The sequence below is a fragment of the Eleutherodactylus coqui genome, chromosome 12 (genome assembly GCF_035609145.1).
Source record: "Eleutherodactylus coqui strain aEleCoq1 chromosome 12, aEleCoq1.hap1, whole genome shotgun sequence".
In the NCBI taxonomy this organism is placed as follows: Eukaryota; Metazoa; Chordata; class Amphibia; order Anura; family Eleutherodactylidae; genus Eleutherodactylus; species Eleutherodactylus coqui.
Genome location: NC_089848.1, coordinates 33,310,441 through 33,327,515, shown reverse-complemented (window position 1 = coordinate 33,327,515; position 17,075 = coordinate 33,310,441). Strand labels below are relative to the sequence as shown.

The following is a 17,075-nucleotide window of genomic DNA, read 5'->3' as shown; positions in this document are numbered from 1 at the left end:
CTGGCAGTTCTCTTTAGGGTGCATCACACCGGCGATTTTTATGCGCGAGTCCCATCTGATCGCGATATGGGCGGAGCTCGCACATTGATTTCAGTGTGTTTATTCACACGTTTCTCTCGCAGCAACGCTACAAGATTGAAAAATGGCTGCATGCCGTATTTTCGGGCGATTCCTCGCAAGGAAACGGCCAACATCTCCTATGGGATCTTGCATCGCACTCGCATGCCCTGCAACTTGCATGTGGGTGCGATGTGATTGTTATCATTGAAAACCAATTAGAAGCCTTTGCGATTTTTTTCACTCGCGTGAAGATCGCAAATACAAAAAGATGCAAAAACACATCAGATGGCGATTTTACGAGGGCGATATCGGTCTGAGCTTCCTGAACAGATATCATGCTCACCCTTAATCTTACTCTTGCGATTCCATAGACAAGTGAATCCCTTCAGCACCAAATTAGAAACCCAACAAGATGCTCCAGTTTATATACCTTCATTAATGTCCAGGATTTATGCAGGTTAATTTGCATATCATTTGCATACAGATATCCAAGTATATACTGAAGACTAATATCCAATGAAACTACCTAAAGTTGTACCACCAGAGTTTGAGAATGTTCTAGACACAAGCGGAGGGCGACACGAGTCTAACATCCCGCATGTGGAATCTATTCCCTCGCCTACTTAGTATTTCTCAAGCTACAACTTGGAGAACCTTTAACTCAGAAGACGATTCGGCCTGAAGAAACTCAACGTAAAGCTAGGATCTGTGCGGGTAATTTTCCTCCTAAGGTATCATTAAAACTCCAGCAGGATCCTAGGAATGACCCCGAGGTAATAACAAAGGGAGACGTCTGTACATGTAATTTGCCAGAATTTAGTGAAGGTAAGATATATAGTATTAGCATTAGGATGTGTAACCCTTCAGAGCTGCCAGAAGCAGAACTAACTACCGCTGCTGCGCTCCCACAAAACGACCTGCTACCCTCCGAGCTTCATCTCTAAAGCTGCAGTCGTAAAGTAATAGGGGCTCAATGTGCCGAGACGTCCGTCCCACTACGAGGGTCCATGATTACAGCCGAATGGAAGCACCGCTCTCCGCATACTATAGGGCCCATGGAGGTATCTGCTTCCAAAGAGGGTAATCCACTCTGAAAGTTATGGAACCCCCCCCCCCATGTAGTACGGTAGTTCTGGGATGCATCCTGTTTGGGTAATTACTGCATCCCCGTACACATGTACACCGGATGTAACTCAAGGCCGAATCTAGCCCGGCACCTCAGTTTATGTGGCCCACGAGGTCCGGTCACAGAAGGACCCACTTTCCACTTTCTCCGGAGGACGCAGCCAATGCTTGGCAGAGCAAGCACAGGGGGAGGGCGCCATCTTTGATTCTTAGCCCCCCGGCGCACCTCGCATGGCTGTGTTCAGGTGGTGGCACAGCTCTGACCCCCTACCCGACACCCTAGCCGCCCGTCAAGGTACGAAGATCGGGGGTAAAGAGGTGGAAGAGGAGAAACCCATCTTAGTGAAGAGAGCTCCATAGCTATGGTAAGGAGTAGTTACGTTTAGGGCTCATTCACACAGGCATATGCAGACTCGGTCTGTGAATACTGAGCATTCGCCGTGTATTTGGGACTTTTTTGCATTTTTGTGCTCGTGTATTCACTGCGTTTTTCATGTGTGCAAAAAAAAAAACGCAAGAAAGTCCCATAGATTTCTCCTGCCTTCATGCCTACATATCAGTGAGTACGCACATCATGAGTCGTTACCATTTACACAGTCCCAGTGACTTAAATGGGTCATTTCGGTCCGTAATAGAACAGGCTGCATGTAAAACACGTAAAAAAATGCGTCTGAATATCCCAATGCAAATCAATGAGGAATAAAGCCGTCCGTATTACCAGCGTCATTCAGAGCGCGGATACGCCTGTGCCTTATAAACGCCCTTTGAAGGCAACCGTAAGGCCGGTTTCACACGGGCGACAAAGTTGCGTGATTTTCTCGCATTGTGACAGCGCTACTAATCACATGTATGTGAAGCCCATGCTTTCCTGTGGGTTCCTTCACATTTGCGATGTTTTGTAGCCTGCGACATTGCAAGTCAAAAACCTCACGGTTTTGTAACCCATGTTTCCCTATGGAGCCTTCCTCTCTGTTGCATCATGTGGTGCGATGCAACTTTGACACTAGGAAATTCTAGGCCATAGCCCTAAAATAAGCCCTAGCTGCAGGAGAAAAAAAAACAATATATAAATACTTCACCCCTACGGCGCGTCTTCTTCCCTGAAGCTCCCCGGCATCTGCTTGAAGTTTTCTGCCAGCCCTTCCTGGATTGGAGGATCAAAATCCCTGTCTTTAGGAAGCGCTGGCTCTGTTTGGTTCATGAGCGCCATGGCTCAGCCAATCAGAGCCTGTCCTCGATGAACCAATCACAGCCATTCAATGAATGACTGTGATTGGTTCATCGAGCTCCAGCTCTGATTGGTTGATCGGACCACCGAAGCGATATCGCTGCGATTTTCTCATGGCGCCATCATGTTGCCTGTGCGAAACAGGCCTAATGCTGATGCTGATGTGGCCCCCGGTGAGAATGAGTTTGGTGCCCCTGATCTACAGGAAAGATATCAGGAAGCCAAGATAAACTAACTTTTCAGGTCTGTCTGGCATTGGCACAATTCTTGCTCTTTATATATGGCTTGTGAATAAGAATGACGACATCTTTTTTGCTAGAGCTCTATTTCTGTGCCGTATAGACATTAAGAGAGATTATGATGCAAAATCGTATGGGACTAAAAAAACTGGGTAATGCATGTTGTGCAAACATCTTGACACGTTTTACACCTCACCTGCACAGCGGCGAGGAAGGGGTTGCTATGGAGAGCTGGAAAATGTGCCAAATTTATTAGAGATGTGTGCCATCCTCCTACTGCAAAATGTTGGCATCCATGTACAGTAGGAAGTGGCAAGGTGGTATAAGTAAGAGAAAATTGCTGAGACCCCTGGTGAGCTTGAGAATGGGGGTCCCACTTCCCCCTCTACCTGTCACTTACAGGGTAGCTTCATCCCCCGCAGTGGCGGCAGAACTAAGGCAGTGCTGGCAAAGCATGCGCAGTCAAGTTCCATTCATTTCAATGGAGCTGACGGAAATACCTGGGCACTTGCCTATCTCCACAGTGCCATTGAAGGTGGAGGGAGCAACAGCACGCTTGCGCAGCCAGCACTCCATTCAGTCTCCTCCTCACTGCAGGGGGTAAGCCCACAGTGAGGAGGATGGGGGGGGGGGGACAGGACCCCCTATTCTTGAGATCCAGCTGTGAGACCCCCCAATCAGCAAGCTATCCTCTATCCTGTGAATAGGGGACAACTTGTGATCCTAGTACAGCCTATTTACGTATATGTGAGGCTGGGCTCACACGGGTGGATTCCAATAGCAGAATCCACTATCAACGTCCGTGCGGAGGATCAGCGGCAAAACGTAGGTATTGAAAAGCACCTACTTTTGTTTTTTCGCACACGCTTGCCGATACAAATTGCATATTCCGCAATCGGAGGGAAAAAAAAAAAATCGCAGCATGCTTTATTTCGCCGCGAACGGCCTCTATTGAAGTCAGTGGAGGCCGTCTGACCTGCAGCCATGCGCAATAAACATTGCATATAGGCTGCGGGTACCCGTGTCATTGCTAATAACTGTGCAAGGAATGCAAAAAGTTAGAAAAACTGTACTGCCCATGACCAACGGCGAGCCACCACAGTCATCCGAATTACCAAAAAACAGGTATGCAGGGGCGCCGGCCGGGCTCACAGCCAGAATCCACAGCGGCCCTCCCGCATGCGGAATCAGGTCTGCCCATGTAAGCCCGGCCTGACTCAATTAAAAAGCTCATGACATACCTGTTATTGGTTTAACGTATTAGTATGTATACATTACGGTGTACACGTTTAGGCCGCAGGCACACGGGCACATCGGACTCCACAGTGGAATCCGGCCCTGGCAGCAGCGACTTCTGCGCGCACCTGCTTTTCTTTTCTTCAATCTGTACTGCGCATGCCTCACCGCTGGACATGCGCAGTACAGATTTTGTTTAAACTCCTGCTTTTCCCACATCATTGCAATTGCGGAAGAGCGTCCGCACGGAATCTGCACAAAAATGTAGCGTTTCAGCTCGTGTGCATTAAAAAAAATCCTTTTTTAGCATTGCATGGGTGGTATTTGCTGCGGATTACGGAAAAAAAATGTGAAGCGGCCCCTACATGTCTAGTGAGCTGCACTACATGTATCACGCCGCGCGATACATTGTTACATCATGTATCCAGCGATATTGCCGGCCATCTCCCAGTTATTTCAGAATATATTTACAGAAGACGGGAACCAAGTTCCTTTCTGTCAATCATACATTGCAGTGTGATTTCTAGCCGGCGCCCGCCACCAGTCGGACCCACGGAGTAATCCACCCTGTGCTACATTCAATTACCTAATGTAAAGCGCTGGAAATAAATACACTTAGTATAGATTCTGTCAGCTCTTCAATTAGGAATAAATGTAAGACTTGTTGAGGAGCCTCTTTTAATTGTGTTCTTTTGTGGAAACTCTGCGTCCCCGGAGGATCATCACCATTCTGCTTACATTATCAGTCCCCCAATGGTGAGCTGCAGAAATCAATCCACTAATGTATAATTTGTAAAGCTTCCCTTACCAACAAATGGATAATTGATTATTTCACAAATGCTGCATCCCAGCGGAACTGAAGCGGAGTGGAGAAGAAACCGGAGACGGGAATGCACCAAGGCCGAGACGATGCAATATGTAAATCTAGGTAACTATTTGTTTACTGATGATCCATCATACAGTTAATTCCTCCGCAGTCTTCGGGGTCTGACTGCGCTTTACATGACTAGTTATGAGCCTCATGATGATCGACGGGCTCGGAACTTGTTTAAATGGCCTTTACGCAGGTCGATTCAGAGTGTATGAGGGAAAAATGGTCGCTCGCCCCCCATATACTCATTGCTGTTGGCAGTACATACCCCGTTTACATGTGGAGGAGATCGGTTGGCGATAAAGAGGATCTTTCCATGATCAGTCCATGATCGATCCTTTGCTCGCTTGTTGGCTGATTGCTGCTCTCTTTAAATTGGAACATGATCAGAGGAACAAACGGATTCGTTGATGATCACTGGCCCATGTGCAAGGGCCGCAAAACTAAATGTAAAACCCACAAGCAAGTAATGTACAAGTTGTGTCACAGTTAGTGGGTCTCGTTTATAAAAATTAGTTAAAAGATAAACCGATTGCTCCCAACACAAATCAGAGCTCAGCTTTCATTTTTTCATGAGCTACCACTATATGAGTGCTTTCTAGCTACTGTCTCCTTCTCCCTTCCCTCGTAGACTTTAAGCCCTTGGGCCAGGGTCCTCTCCATCTCTATATCAGTTTGCAGCTCAAATAATTTATGTTTATTGTACTCTTTTTTTTTTCTCTTATGTAACCCCTGTTCTCTTATATACAGCGCCCTGAAATTAATGGTCCTATTGATTTCAATAGGAGCTGCGTCTGCAATTACGAGCGCTGGCCACTACACAGGGGTTAGAGCAGTAGCTTCTAATCTGACCCCAGTGTAGCCCAGCATGTACAGACGGCAATGCCTGGAAAACCCCTTTAACATGCCCCGACCATAACAAATGGAAATTCACATAAAAATGCAGCTAAGTTAGGGTCCTCTTACACGGTACGAATGTCTGGTTGAAGAGTAAAATTGACAAATAGCATCTAAAAGCCTCTGACATGCAGCAGAGGATCAATAGTATGGATATGAACAATCATTGAATTCAATGGGAACACTGCGTGCAGTACCAACCCAGGCCACTGCCAAGTGTACAGAGCTGTCTGACTAAGTACTGAGGTGAACAACTGATTTCCAGAGATCCCAAGCGGCGGACCCCCACCAATCAACTACTGATGAGCTATCCTTAAGACGGGTCATAAATAGTTCAGAAGTGGCGAACCCTTTTAATACGACCCCATACGGGTATCTTTCATCAGCAGCTTATCCCTCTACGCTCATAGGGCTACGTTGTGCCGACAGGCGAGCACGTTTATAGTTCTAATAATGTAGTTTTATAGATCTAATATAGTGAAGAATTAAGGTTTACTTGTTCTTCGGCTGATCGCCGTTCTATTCAGGTGGACCGAAGATCAAATACGATTTGCCTGATAATCGGCCCATCTGAATATATAAAACCAGCTTTAGGTTTGTTGGGCAGTACCCTTCATGCCCAACCAGATGGAATCTACATTTCTCTATACGGTCATCAAGCCTGGCCAAGTATCTCCTAATGGACAGATGAATCTAAGAAATGATTTCGTTTCCATCTTAAAGGCAGACGTCTTCCCTTCATTCATTTCTGTGGAATTCATTAGGGATTACCGGACTTTCCCATTTTGATCATATGGGGCCATGTGCCAAAGTAAGAATACTCTGATCACCTTTCCTTAATGAGGGATACCCCACAAACACTAGAGGAACCTTTCTTGATGACCCGGCTGCAGTTATTCTGTTCGGATGCAAGTGGGGTTCACATTTACACCTTTAAATACTAGGATTGAAATATCAGGGAGTCATAAATTTGCATTACAGCTTTTGCCTCGGTTTACGTTTATTAGCACATAACTTAAAGTTAAGCTCCATCCCGGGAACCCCTTAACTTTATATTAAAGGGGTTTTCCAGGTCTTAAAAACTGATGACCACAGATAGGTCAAGAGCAGCTGATTGGTGGGGGGTACACCGGTACCCCAGCTGTTTGTGAGGCCAGCTGCCACCCTGTACAGAGCAGTAACAGCTCCCGAGTCTGGGGTACTGGTGAGAAGATACGTAGATACACAGCAGCCGGTTAATGACCATCCTGATAAGTAGGTCCTCTGCCCAATCCAATGATCACTGGGCGATGAAGGCGGAGGCATTGAGCACTTCTATGATCAGAACTGGTGATCATCACTAAGTGTATCCGTACACAACACATTTAAGTCCACTGGACGTGCCAATTTCAGATAGGACCAGCCAACCATCCGGTGGGTATGAGGGTTCATTTGACTTTAAATTTCAATGTCCGTGATCTTTTGTTCCTAAGGGAGTAAAGCCGCAGAGATGAGCGTACAAAGGTACAGCGGAGTCAGTGGGAATAGTTGGACCATCCAGTGTTCGGCAAGCAGTATCTAAGGTGTATGGGCCCCTTTAGAGCAAGATGTAATTGATCTTTCCTCTATTCAAGAAGGATTGACCCCCGCGGTGCATCTTATTATATAATGGTCTCATCTTAGTGGAGTAAACAGAGCATAGGTCTCTCTCCGAGGAAGACACAATTTAACCTTTAATGACCTAAGAAATGGTAGGACTTTGTTGGACTTCAGGCTATAAGGCAGTGATTCCCAATCAGAGTACCATGAAAACCGGCCAAGGGAATCGCATCACCCGGGTGGGGAAAACTAGAAAATCAGCTGCCCTGCACGGTATTTCCCTCCCCTCCTGTGTGCTGACCTTGGACAGGAGAACACGAAGAGCGGAAGCACCGCCCAGAAACTCGTTGACCTCTTGCAGAATCCGCGCATGTCGTGGACATTAGGTCTGAGGATGCTTTTACTGAGGACAACTGACAACTGTTGGGCACTTAATCCGCTGATAGGTGTCCCAATGACTATTGCTTCCCTATGAAAGGACACCTGCAGACGGGCGTAAATTCCGCGGCGGGACTTCCCGCGGAATTTCCGCCCCTTGAAGCTGCCATAGTATTGCGTTAACAAAGGCAATGCTATGCAGACAACCGCGGTTTGGCCGCGCGAAATCTCACACGGCAAACAAATCGCGGCATGCTCTATTTTTGTGCGGGGCTCGCGGAGCCCCACACAGAAACGTCACTCCCCGGCCGCCGGCTCCGCTCTGCGCATGCGCCGGCAGATGAAAGAGGTGGGGCCACAGGAGCAGGTGAGCGTCACGCTGCTCTCTGCAGGGGCTCGGGTCGGGTCCCTCTCGCAGCCGGATCCAACCCAGCCGTCTGCAGGCGGCCAAAGTCATTTAGTGAATGGAAGCAGAGCACGCCGGAGATCACTTCCATCTGCCCGCCTCCATTCATTGTGAACAGGCGGTCACTTACAGATAAAGAACAACTGTCTGTTTACACTGAGAAGTCACTGAAACAAAGCGACTAATTCCCAATTTTTGGTAAGGTTGACCCAAGGTATTTTTTTCCCCCAAGGCTGAAAATGTCAGGAAACACTGCTATACAGTATGACTAAATACCACTGTTCTTGTGCTTTCTACTATACTAATAGCCATCATTAGAGATTGGCTGACAGCTTCTGTATTAATACATGTGGAGTGGATGCAATAATAATGATATTCCATAATCTATATAGCCCTAATGCAGACATTTCATTCCCACTATGATGAGCCGTCATATCAGAGGAAGCGGCTTTGTAGCAGATCCTTTGGAAATTTGGCATTGAGCATTTCTCAAAGCACTAAAGCTTTTAGCCACGCTACATAAACAAGTAATGCTCATAGTAAATGTGCGAAAAGCAAAGCTGTGTTTAAGATGTGTTGATTCTATTTATCATTTCATTTGGAAACATTATTTCCAGCCGCTGTGTCTTATTCACGTTATGATAACACCTTAATTCCCGGCTCCAAAAACTTACATAGCTTCACAAAGTCGCCTGACGGTAAACACATTACAGAAGGGGCGCAGGGCTTTTTTTCCTCAGAGGTCAATTAACCACATTTTGTGATGTAATTAACCTTGGGCTATAATGTTGCATTTATAGGTGTTTTTTTTTTTTAAATAAAGTTTTTAAAAAAACAAAAACAAACAAAAAAAACACATAAGCTACTAATGTTCTTCGTAAGTCTGTATATAGGCAGCATAGCAGTACTCCTAGGGACTGACATTTTACTAGATTTCTGCTCTTTTAAGTAGTTGAAAAGGCGAAACAATAGTTTGTATTTCTATTCAACTGCCTATAAACCGTATACAGCAAAGCCCCTTTAAAAGGATCCTGTCATCACTGTTATGAAGCATAGGCCGGCCCCATAGCTCTGTGTGCCCCTGAAGCCCTGGACTTGTGCTGGGCGGCCCTCTGCCCCAGCCTGAACGTACACTGACCGTCCGCTTCAGGCTGTGGCGGGGGCTGCTTAGCGCAGAATTTCACAGCTACTTCCACTGGTGGCAGCAAGGGGTGGCAGCAGAGCTGTAGAGGGGGCATGACGCCATTACTCGGAGCTCAGTCGGCCCGCCACCATGACTCGAGGCAGCTCGATTTGCATATTCAGAGCCAGAATATAAAATCAGGTTTTTTCAAAATATATATTCAGGGCGTGTGACTCGGGGCACAGAGAGCGGTTTTACCTGCTTATATGGGGCACAGAGAGCTGTTCTACCTGCTTATATGGGGCACAGAGAGCTGTTCTGCCTGCTTATATGGGGAACAGAGAGCTGTTCTACCTGCTTATATGGGGCACAGAGAGCTGTTCTACCTGTTTATATGGGGCACAGAGAGCTGTTCTACCAGCTTATATGGGGCACAGAGAGCTGTTCTACCAGCTTATATGGGGCACAGAGAGCTGTTCTACCAGCTTATATGGGGCACAGAGAGCTGTTCTACCAGCTTATATGGGGCACAGAGAGCTGTTCTACCAGCTTATATGGGGCACAGAGAGCTGTTCTACCAGCTTATATGGGGCACAGAGAGCTGTTCTACCTGTTTATATGGGGCACAGAGAGCTGTTCTACCAGCTTATATGGGGCACAGAGAGCTGTTCTACCAGCTTATATGGGGCACAGAGAGCTGTTCTACCAGCTTATATGGGGCACAGAGAGCTGTTCTACCAGCTTATATGGGACACAGAGAGCTGTTCTACCAGCTTATATGGGGCACAGAGAGCTGTTCTACCAGCTTATATGGGGCACAGAGAGCTGTTCTACCTGTTTATATGGGGCACAGAGAGCTGTTCTGCCTGCTTATATGGGGCATAGAGAGCTGTTCTACCTGTTTATATGGGGCACAGAGAGCTGTTCTGCCTGCTTGTACTGGACAACTGTGATTACAGAATCCGTTTAATGCAGAGGGACACAATCTGGGAACCACATGCAGCCTATAAATCCATTCTGTGTGGCCTCCAAGCACGTGGTTGCAGACATTTGTCTATCTGGTGGCTTTCACATGCATTTTTTTTTTATTCTTTATTTTCAATTTTTCAGAAATTACAAAAAATGTACAAAGCGAGAACGCTGTCGAATCAAGACCTGGGAAACAAGGTAGGACCTGCGTGAAGAGGAAAATATGTGGCATATATAGTCCATTGATGAAGATCAATAAGCAGAACAAGGCCACAGTTCGGTGTCGGAGACTTGGCCAACACTCAAAGAGAAATAGGTCCGAACCCCTCGTATAGCAGCCAAGACCCTCAAAATAACTGTACATTCAAATGCACGCTCCACATCAAAGAGAAGTGGGAGCGGGGATAGGTAAGTACTAATGATCACTGTCTGGTCATCGCTCTGCAAGCCCCACCGAGGCTACTAACACACAAGCACGGAACTCACACAAATATGAATTAGGAATGGAGTCCTAGACATGGGCGATGCTGCGAGGTAATAAACCGCTGCATGTGATATTATTGTGCGTCCCTCGAGGCACATCGCACATTGTTTTCAATGGGACAGTCAAACACATCGCTTGCCGTGCTATGTGCATGTGAGCGTATTATGAGGTTTCCCATTGAAAGCAATGGATACACATGCTGATTCTTCAACAAGCGTGAAACAAGCGCCGGAGGATCAGAGAAGTAATGGGAGGCGTTTCTGCGTGAAAAACACCTCGCATCCGCGAGTAAAACACATGTTGACAAGCAGGATATTGGGCCGGGTTTCTCAGCCTGAAATTGCGCTCGCCTGTGTGAATGTAGCCCTAGTGGCAGAATATATACTGCACTCTAGAAAAAAACAGATGAGGTGGAGGGGCGGTCATACACGAGTACCGCCATACTCATTGGAGTAGTGAAACATCCTGCTGCTGCGGCACCTCACAATGTAAAGGGCCACATACTTGAGTGCCAACGAGAGAGGGACCCAATACTGTACGTTTGTGTGGTTCTTAAAATGAGTTCAATCTAACAATGTGAACCTCGGCCCAAAAAAGGTTGTACCCCGCCTTTAAAGGAAACATTTCATCAGAAAATTACCTATTGGTTGAAGGAGTTGTCCAGTTGTTAACTATTGATAACCGATCCACAGAATAGGCCATAAATAGTAAACCAGTGTCGGCCAACTGCCAGGAATTCCGCTGATAAACTCTTCACTACTTCAAAGCGCTTGTACTCTGAGCCGATTTCTGCAGGAAGTAGGTAGCTCCATTCACCCTGCAGTGGCCAGATTTGGTATTGCAGGCAATGCTCCCATGAAAGTGGAGAACTTTGCCTGTAATACTAGGCCTGGCCACTGCAGCGCAAATGGAGCTGTTCACTTCCTACAGAAATCATTTAAGTGTAGTAAGCACACCATTCAGGCACAACAGCTGATCAGTGGGGGTTCCTGGGTGGCAGACCCCTACCAATCTACTATTGATGGCCTAACTTGAGGTTCAGCTATCAATAGTCTATAACTGGAAAATCCCTTTAAATAAAGATTTTAGGTTAAAGCGGTAGTCCAACTATGAACTATTTCATTTAGGATAAGGGTTAAAGAGAACCTGTTACCTCCCTACAGCACCATAACTTAGTTTAGGGGAGGTGACAAGGAGGCGGGTGAGGTATACTCACCTGCTCCCTGTTTCCCGCCACTGAATCCACGTGATGCACTGAACATCCGATTCTTCTCAGCGCCATGTGCATTCTCTCCCACATAGGTGAGCGCTCACACGGCACTGTGAAGCAAGTCGGATGTTCAGTGCGCCACGCAGACTTCAGCGGTGGGCAGCGCAGGAACCGGGGGTGGGCAAGTATAGAAAATACATCATCCAACGGTAACAGTGCCATAACTTACTTTATGGTGCTGTAGGGAAGTGACAGGCTCTCTGTAATTGGTTCTAACGTTCACTTAAACATTCTTCATATTGCTTTTCAGTAAGGTATTCGGACATGGCAGACTCTGCGCCGGGGGTCTCACTGTGAGCAGGATTACAATTAAAGGTAACACCTCTATTATACGGGTGGCGGCAGTAGTACGGGCCCTTCCAGATGAATGACATCAGAGTTCGCTCTCGCGCAGCCCGTTATATAGACAGATCCATCGTTGGTTCAGTCTTTCCCATTCGCTGTGTGAGAACGACTGAACGATTAGTGAACGAGCCAACGATGACTTATACTGCATAAAATTACAGCGGTCAACAAACCCAAAACATTTCTGTATCTGGTTTGGAAACTAATTTGGGGGGCTGAATTCAGTGGAAGATCAGATTGTATGTATCACGTCACACTTCTGAGATACACAGACTATTACATGGACAATAATACAGGATTGCCAAATAGTGTCTGGTTTTAAATACAAAACGAATAACACCCAGAACCCAATCATGTTTTTGTAAATGAAACTCAAAAATCCCGATCTGCTGAGGTAAGAATGACGAGAAGCGCTTCATGCAGATTACAACAAACCCTAAACAGCAGTGCAGATAGGCTCATGTCGGTAACCTTCCTGCTCAACTACATTGCTCTGCCATCTAGTGACCATTCTTGGAACTTCATCCGCTGTGTATTACATTCAAATACAGAGTTTAGCTCAGTCACTGATTTAATTGTATATAAATAATTCACCAAAAAATGAGCACAAACACAAAAACAGGTTTTAAAAAATGGAAAAAATCTTAATGACATAAAAACCTTACGTGATTCATCATTTCTAAAGCCAAATTTGGATTCTACACCCAAAAATCCTTAAAGGGGTTGTCTCGCGGCAAACCTCAAAATTTTACCTTACCCCATTCCCCCTGTCACCCCCCTGGCATAAAATAGCAAATTAAAGTGGTTTTTAAACCGCTTGCTACTCACCGATCCGACGAAATAAGGACTTTAAAAAATCTTCTCCCAAAGATGGCCGCCGGTCCTTTCCCAGGGATGCACTGCGGTTTTCTCCCATGGTGCACCGCGGGTCTTCTCCCATGGTGCACCATGGGCTCTGTGCGTTCCATTGCCGATTCCAGCCTCCTGATTGGCTGGAATCGGCACACGTGACGGGGCGGAGCTACGATGATGACGCGGTGACCAGCTCTCCGGCACGAGCGGCCCCATTCACCAGGCAGAAGACCGCACAGCGCAAGCGCGTCTAAAAACACCAGAAGACATCAGAATTAGACGGCACCATGGCGACGGGGACGCTAGCAACGGAGCAGGTAAGTGAATAACTTCTGTATGGCTCATAATTAATGCACGATGTACATTACAAAGTGCATTAATATGGCCATACAGAAGTGTATAACCCCACTTGCTGCCGCGGGACAACCCCTTTACGAATTGATATACCGCACACCAGATGCAAAATTGCTGTTGAGCAGTGTTATCATTCACTTTCGCTCGTTTTAATGATTTCTTGAACGTTCCGACTTAAAGCACCCTAAGTGAGGAAGCCGGCTCAGCTCCTCCCCCTTCCGCAGTGGCGCATGCACATGTGACCGAGCGCGCCCACAACACTCCCACAGGAGTCCGTACATTGTTTTTCTCCTGACAGTTCAGACAAGACATCTGCCTGCAGAATCCTATGAAGAGCACAGACTATCACACGCACCCCCTTTAAAGGGATTGGCTTCTTTATTGCTAATGTAAACACTTAAAGGGGTTGTCCAAGATTAGGAAAACATGGCTGCTGTACTTCAAACAGCGCCACACCTGTTTGCTCATTGTGTGTGGCATTGCAGCTCAGTCCAATCTACGTCAATGGAGCTGTGCTGTAGTAACAAGAACAACCTGTGGGCAGGTGTGGCGCTGTTATGGAGCAGCCGTGTTTTCTAATCCCGGACATCCCTCTTATTTGTTATTACATGGTACTTAGGAATATTTGCTTTTTTGAAATTGTTCTCCATCTTCTGTATTTCTAAAGTCCCATCCCACTTTCAGCCCATCGTCTTATGGGCAGCGCTCCCATCCATTACATGGCGGCAGATGGAGGTGCATGCCACAAGACATGTGCATAGTATCATACTGTGCACAGAAAACTAGCACTGGTGAAGGGAGGAGCGTGAACGACGCGGCTCATCACGTGTTCCTCCATCTGTAGCCGTCATACGGTGTATTTACGCAGGTATTTTCACGTTCAAGTTCCATCCGTTAGCGATACGGACAGAATTAGCGCGTGGAACTAACTCCTTGATTTCATCAGGTTTACTCATAGGAGCGATTTCTTTTTCTCTCGCAGTGATAATACTAAAAAATTTTCTTTAATCACTGCATGTCCTATCTTCACACAATTCCTCGCAAGGAATCACCCAAAATTTCCTATGGGATCTTTAAAAGAAAAAAAAATCATTCTACTTGAATGCCATGCGAGTGCGATGCAATTGTATCATTGACACTATTGGAAGCACTGGTGAATGCGCAGGTGCAATAAGATGCTTTTGTTTTTCTTTTTAAGCAAAAATGCAGAGTGTTTGCACCCAGAATCAAGTTTAAAAGGTTGTATTGGTCTGAGTTTTTCGGGCCGATATCACGCTCATCCGTGTGAATACCCCCTTATGGACAGGATAGAAGACTGGCTGAGCACGGAAACGCCACTTCAGAATTATAGAAAATGTAACACTGCTTCAAAAAAAAAAAAAGCCCCCAATAAGTTGGTTTCACATCAATCGGGGGCGCCGTCGCTGCTCTGGCAGAAAATAGATGCAGTGTTTTCCCTTCCGGCCAAAAGCCCAGCAGCTGAGTGGGAAGCGAACCGACCCCATAATAGTCAACTGGATTCATTCGGCACTGTTGGGTTCCTTGCCGAGATAGAGCTGTTTGGCCGCAGGGATTCCCCTTTCCTAATTCCCGAATGTAACAGGAAAGTGGAACCCCTAATGCACATGTGGAACCACCTTAGTAAGTAGCAGATAGTCATCAAAGGTTTACATTAGCAATAAGTGCACAAACCTCTATAACTGGAGCCTCCATGACACCCTAGTAGAAATTCTGGAGCCGCCATGACACCCTACTAGAGATTCTGGAGCCGCCATGACACCCTAGCAGAGATTCTGGAGCCGCCATGACACCCTAGCAGAGATTCTGGAGCCGCCATGACACCCTAGCAGAGATTCTGGAGCCGCCATGACACCCTAGCAGAGATTCTGGAGCCGCCATGACACCCTAGCAGAGATTCTGGAGCCGCCATGACACCCTAGCAGAGATAGTGGAGCCTCCATGACACCCTAGCAGAGATAGTGGAGCCTCCATGACACCCTAGCAGAGATACTGGAGCCTCCATGACACCCTAGCAGAGATACTGGAGCCTCCATGACACCCTAGCAGAGATACTGGAGCCGCCATGACACCCTAGCAGAGATACTGGAGCCGCCATGACACCCTAGCAGAGATACTGGAGCCGCCATGACACCCTAGCAGAGATACTGGAGCCGCCATGACACCCTAGCAGAGATACTGGAGCCTCCATGACACCCTAGCAGAGATACTGGAGCCTCCATGACACCCTAGCAGAGATACTGGAGCCGCCATGACACCCTAGCAGAGATAGTGGAGCCGCCATGACACCCTAGCAGAGATAGTGGAGCCTCCAGGACACCCTAGCAGAGATAGTGGAGCCTCCAGGACACCCTAGCAGAGATAGTGGAGCCTCCAGGACACCCTAGCAGAGATAGTGGAGCCTCCATGACACCCTAGCAGAGATAGTGGAGCCTCCATGACACCCTAGCAGAGATAGTGGAGCCTCCATGACACCCTAGCAGAGATAGTGGAGCCTCCATGACACCCTAGCAGAGATAGTGGAGCCTCCATGACACCCTAGCAGAGATAGTGGAGCCTCCATGACACCCTAGCAGAGATAGTGGAGCCTCCATGACACCCTAGCAGAGATAGTGGAGCCTCCATGACACCCTAGCAGAGATAGTGGAGCCTCCATGACACCCTAGCAGAGATAGTGGAGCCTCCATGACACCCTAGCAGAGATAGTGGAGCCTCCATGACACCCTAGCAGAGATAGTGGAGCCTCCATGACACCCTAGCAGAGATAGTGGAGCCTCCATGACACCCTAGCAGAGATAGTGGAGCCTCCATGACACCCTAGCAGAGATAGTGGAGCCTCCATGACACCCTAGCAGAGATAGTGGAGCCTCCATGACACCCTAGCAGAGATAGTGGAGCCTCCATGACACCCTAGCAGAGATAGTGGAGCCTCCATGACACCCTAGCAGAGATAGTGGAGCCTCCAGGACACCCTAGCAGAGATAGTGGAGCCTCCAGGACACCCTAGCAGAGATAGTGGAGCCTCCAGGACACCCTAGCAGAGATAGTGGAGCCTCCAGGACACCCTAGCAGAGATAGTGGAGCCTCCAGGACACCCTAGCAGAGATAGTGGAGCCTCCAGGACACCCTAGCAGAGATAGTGGAGCCTCCAGGACACCCTAGCAGAGATAGTGGAGCCTCCAGGACACCCTAGCAGAGATAGTGGAGCCTCCAGGACACCCTAGCAGAGATAGTGGAGCCTCCATGACACCCTAGCAGAGATAGTGGAGCCTCCATGACACCCTAGCAGAGATAGTGGAGCCTCCATGACACCCTAGCAGAGATAGTGGAGCCTCCATGACACCCTAGCAGAGATAGTGGAGCCTCCATGACACCCTAGCAGAGATAGTGGAGCCTCCATGACACCCTAGCAGAGATAGTGGAGCCTCCATGACACCCTAGCAGAGATAGTGGAGCCTCCATGACACCCTAGCAGAGATAGTGGAGCCTCCATGACACCCTAGCAGAGATAGTGGAGCCTCCATGACACCCTAGCAGAGATAGTGGAGCCTCCATGACACCCTAGCAGAGATAGTGGAGCCTCCATGACACCCTAGCAGAGATAGTGGAGCCTCCATGACACCCTAGCAGAGATAGTGGAGC

The 17,075-nt window shown here is 47.5% G+C and overlaps 1 protein-coding gene across 1 annotated transcript in view; it reads right to left on the bottom strand.

Annotated features, from left to right (window-relative positions):
* Positions 1-17,075, bottom strand: part of VPS41 (VPS41 subunit of HOPS complex) — a 240,280-nt gene that overhangs the window by 155,531 nt on the left and 67,674 nt on the right. The gene's annotated exons all lie outside the window — the stretch shown is intronic.